This window comes from Culex quinquefasciatus, chromosome 3 (assembly GCF_015732765.1).
Source record: "Culex quinquefasciatus strain JHB chromosome 3, VPISU_Cqui_1.0_pri_paternal, whole genome shotgun sequence".
NCBI classification, from domain to species: domain Eukaryota; kingdom Metazoa; phylum Arthropoda; class Insecta; order Diptera; family Culicidae; genus Culex; species Culex quinquefasciatus.
The window spans coordinates 167,605,723-167,611,285 of record NC_051863.1 but is presented as its reverse complement, the minus strand read 5'-3'; positions in this window follow the sequence as shown (position 1 = coordinate 167,611,285).

Sequence of the window (5,563 nt, the reverse complement as noted above, 5' to 3'; positions counted from 1 at the left end):
TTTCAACCCGGTTTGTCAATCCGCAAAAAATGTGGTCGATTTTTTTGTCTCATCCTGACATGAAAACACATTTTTATACTGGGGGATTTTCACATTACAAGACTTGAAGTCTTTGTGAGGCAGCCAGCAAGAAGTCACAATAGCGGCGGAAACGATTCGTTAGGGAAGCGATTCAAAGTAATTGGCATTTTATTTGGGAATCTAATAATAATCATTTGCGTCGCTTTCGGGCAATTTTTGAAAATTATTTCTTTGGACTGGGGGTGTGGGTCGCTGCGAACGATCAACGTCACTGTTTTTGGAAGGGCGATTTTTTTTCGTTGAAAGTTTCAATTATATTAATTTTAGATTCAGTATAACAGTCTTGATTCTTACGAAGAGAAACTTCTTCAAATTGGTCTCATTTTGATTGGATTTCCCCATAAATTGACAGTCGGAGACAAAAATCTACAGGAGAAAAAAAAACTGGTCAAATCTCGTAAACGAGAGCAGTAAAGATAAAATCATTTTCTGTGTGATTGACAAACATTCAATTTATCACGATCGGTGCCAAAGCCTGGTGAAAAATTGATGCGATTCGCTTGTCACACTGCCTCTTGGCCATTTTTTTTTTCCTGGCCCAGTGGTGGGCCTTTTTACGGTCCTTTCACTGGCTCCTTTTGGGGAATAACCGCTGCTGCTGATGGACAACCCCCGATGGGCAGAGCAATTTGTACGAGTTTTTCCTTTTTTTCCTTTTTGATGCTGGTTTTTTTTCGGGCGCTGTTGGTCTACTTTTTACATGCTTTTCCAGTGCTCTTTTGGACACTTTTCGTCAGTGATACAAATTGTTTACAAAAGTGCTCCGACAGCCCGGGTCCGGGAATGCTGGCCAGACTACAGAGTGGGTTTCTTAGGTTTTGTTTTAAAAAATGAGCTGTTAAATATAATTTTATGAATTTAAAAAAAAATTCAAAATTTTAATAAAATCTTTTTCAATTGATTTCTTTTTTATTACAAACTAAGTGTTATAAGAATTCCACTTAAACTTTTAGATAATTTTCATGAGCAGTTCTTCAATAAATTTCAGACAAATGCAAATTTTATGACAAGTTTTTGTCATCCTCCCTTTAAAATATTAAAAAAAAACTTTGAAAAAGTTACTTTTAGCGTTTCTCTTTGTTTCGTCGTCCGTGTCTGTCGCGGGTGACCATGAACGGCCATGATCGATGACGACCACCATTTTAAAAACTTTTTTTTGTAAAATTGCGATAACTCGTGATGTTGACAAGCAAACCCCTTATGTCTATATATATCAATTTTTTTGTAATTGTCTGCTCTACAACTTTGTACAACATTGTTACACTCTAAAAAATAACCCTGCAAAGTTAGAAAATACACGAAATTTTAAAATGAAAATTTTTGTACTAAATGAAAAAATGACCCTTCTGGGTCAATGTAGATTCGAAAAGAACATTAAATTTCCCATAAAATGACATGTTCAAAAATTTTTTACAGTCAAGTAACGGAAAATGGGAGAATTTTTAAAACTTTTTTAGTGTTTTTTTCGATGAAAAATACGTTTTTCCGGAATTCTGAGTACGCCAACAAATCGGGCGTCTAATTTTACATAAAAGTCTCTTTGACACCAAATTTTTATCTCATCACCGTTTCAGGCTGCAAATTATTGAAAAACACCTCTTTTTTCGCATGTTCGAAAATGGAAGGGGTCGTACCGCCCCTCCGTCACGAGATATCAAAAAACGGACCTCGGATTCGTGATCAGGGACAAAAGTTACCCCTTAGGACAAAGATTCACGCAAATCGAAGGGGGGTCGGGGCAACTGCTGTGTGAGTTTGCGGAGAATCACCCATTTAGCATGAATCGATGAAAAATATTTGAAATATTTTGTGGAGTTCCAATGCCAGGACAGCAGTAAGATTTTTTTCGGCAAAAAAAAATCTCTTCAATACTTGGATATTTCGAAAACTAATGATTGCAAAACAACTGGGCAGGTGTAAAATGCACTTTAAAACACTTTTTTCATTCAAATGTTGAGTTCATGGCGTGCTATTTCAATTTTAATATATTTTTTTATTTATTTATATGATGTTTTTTATAATACGAAAAAAAACTGATGTCACATTCAGCCAAAAGTAAATACAATCAATCACCTTTGAGTTTTAAAACAAAACAAAAAAATTTTGGTGAAATTTCTTACGTCCCATTCAGCGAAATGGCCTTCGGCAAAATGAACCAGATTCTTATTAGGTTGCCTGGAATATGATAATTTAGTAAACAAAAACCTCGTGCCACAAGCTGAATATTCTTGCATGGACTATTTTGGGCCTCTGACCTAAATATGGTCATCATTCACCCATTGATGCTCGTAGATTTGCATTAAAAATAAATAAATAATTATTTCTTCTACACGGATTGACGATTTTGGAAACATTTCAATGTGTTCAAATTCAACAACACAGAGTTACCGGATTTGCTTACAGGATTTCTATCCGTGTACAATGTGATTGGTCGGGGCTTGATCCGTGATCCATGAGTAATATGAACAGTCATTTTTGAATAAAAATATTTCTCCGTCACCTTCAGCATCGGGTTACAATGCACAGTGGTCCAGATCGTAAAATTGGAAAATGGATTTTCCGAAAAATGATGAAGTTTTGGAGCTTTGGTGTCTTCAGAAGTGTTGTTGGGGCAACTTTTGGTTTGGTTGAAAATTGAGGTGGGTCACGATTAGGGTGATTTTGAAAGTCTAACTTTACAAGTTTTTTTTCGGAATTTTTTCGTCTTCTAGAAAGTTTTTTTTTAACTCATATTTATTAAGATTTTCTTTTCTATGTACATTCATTCAGTTAAAATTTTATTGATTGTCCAATCACAATCGATGACTTTTCACCTCAATTATAAATACTAGCAATTTTTATTTATTCATGAAATATTGTAGCTTTCGCTATTCAGTGATTTCAAATGTAGGAGATCCTACATGTACAAAAGGGAAAAGGGATACCTTAAAACTAACTTATAAACTATATAATGAGCGGATCAATGCAGCTGAAGACTCCAATGATTTTTGTCGAAATGCATCAATTATCTTTTTTGACATAACATCCAAAGTGTCAACTTCGGCTAATTGATGAAGTTCACTGGTGCTGATCCAGGGAGGAAGTTTCAGAATCGTTTTCAGAAATTTGTTCTGAATCCTCTGAAGTTTTTTCCTTCCTAGTCAACAGCTTGTTCAGATCGGCACAGCATAAAGCATGGCAGGTCTGAAAATTTGTTTTTAAATTAACAGTTTATTCTTGAGACAAAGTCTAGAATTCATTTTTATAAGAGGATACAAAAATTTAATATATTTGTTACATTTAACCTGTATACTTTCATCTTCTAGAAAGTTGTTGGGCCTGCCAGTTCAAGCAACTTTGTCGAAGACACCAAATTTTTATCTCGTCATCTACGCCCACGGTTACCAGGTTAAAAATTGGAAAAATCTGGCAAAGTATCGATGAAAAATCTGGAAAAATCTGGCACACGAAAATCTAAACATTATCTGTGTGAAAGGGAGGGTGGATATGGATTAATTCAAAAATTTGAGAATTCAGATGGTTTGATTGATTTTATGACATCATAAATATTTTATTAACATCCCGTCTAAGAAAAACTCATTCTATTTTGTTTTAATTTTCAATGAAATTCGTTAATTTTATTCAAAAAGTTGTTCAAAATTGGCATGAAATGAAAAATATGGCAGAATCTGTCAAAATCTGGCACTGAGAAGGATGAATCTGGCTGACACTTGAAAAATCTGGCATTCCCAGATTTATCTGGTAACCTGGCAACCCTGTCTACGCCTTCTATGACCTAATTTACGTGGTAATTCAGGATTAAGTTTTAGAGAAAAGTGATATTGGGAGCACTTTTAGAGCTCTAAAAAACAATCATTTTTTTATTTTGACACGTCAATTCGGACCTAATGGTCAAAAGTTACAGCCATTTAAAGGTAAAAAAGATGCAAATTTAAGACTTAAATATCCCGAAAAGGCCCAAGCCAAATTTAAGGCACCAGGTGACAATTAAAAATTTTGGTGTCTTTGACAAAGTTGTCTGAATTGGCAATCCCCACATTTTTTTAGAAGACGGAAAAAATCCCAAAAATATTCCTGTAAAGTTAGATTTTTAAAACCACGCTAATCGTGAACCACCCTAATAACCAACCAAACTAAAAGTTGCCCCTTTTCATTTGCTACAACTCTTCTGGAGACACCAAAGCTCCAAAATGTCACAATTTTTGGGAAAATTAATTTTCCACTTAATTTTGCGATCTGGACCACTGTGCAACGGGATCAACCATTAACAAAATCGTTCAAAATTGCTTAATTGCTTAAATAATTGAAATAACTAGGGCTGTGGAGTCGGAGTCGAAGCCAGAGTCGGGGGAGTCAGGTCTTTTTGGAAGCCCAGAGTCGTAGTTGGAGTCGGAGTCGTCAAAACTCGAATGGCTGGAGTCGGTGTCGGTGTCGGAGTCGGAGTCAGTGTCGGAGTCGGAGTTGGCAAAATTTTATTTGCTGGAGTTGGAGCCGGAGTCGAACATTTCTGATTAACCCGGAGTCGGAGCTGGAGTTGGAGTTATCTAAAATTTAACACAATTTATGAACTTATTTATTGTTCAGTATTTGTTATAATACAATTTTTGAATCGCGAATTGGAGGCGCGGAGTCGACTAGAGTTGGTAGGCTGGAGTCGGAATCGGTTGAAACTGAAAGCCGGAGCCAAAGTCAGAGTCGGTGTCGGGTTAACTGAGAAAGCCGGAGTCGGAGTCGCTTGAAATATGACCTGACTCCGCAGCCCTGGTTTTCCGGAACAAGCGCGAACCAAATTGAATCGATCGAAAATGGCTCTAACCGAAAAATTATTTGCGTCGATCGTTGGACAAATATTTTCCTTTAGTTTAGAAATAGCCTTAAGAAAGTATCATTGGAGTCAGAATGATTTTTATTTGTGAATCATTTAACAATTTATGTTTTCTTCAGAAACTAACACAAATTCAGTACGATTATTCCCCAAAATCGTTTAACGAAATGCATGGAATATCAAAACACAAAGCTATTTACCGAGACACAATTCGTTTTTAATGTTTATTTGAAACTTTGAAGCCCACCGCGGCACCCATGTCATTCGATCTCAATTGAATGTGACTGATTTGAGTGAAATCGAGGGCAACGTGCTGCGGAGTGAAAGGACGATACAGTGCAGCCACCCTGACCGAACGAAAAAAAAAAAAAAACTGCATCGCACCATCCCCGTTGATCGAGCGCTCTCTTACGTGCCCTGTCCGAACCTCAAAGTGGACGCAATGTAAAATTGAGCAAACAAAAAAGCTTGTTGGATCGCGTCCCGGCGGTCAAAGGCAGGCAAAAGGGGTTGACTTGGATAAAGTTTTGATGAAATAACTCAATCAGAGTGTATTTGTTTGCGCTATGGACTCTGACAGAAATCCAATTCCGTGACCTTGCTGCGGAAAAGTTTCTTTAAGGAGGGGAGAGGGAATCCCGAATCCGGACGACGTAA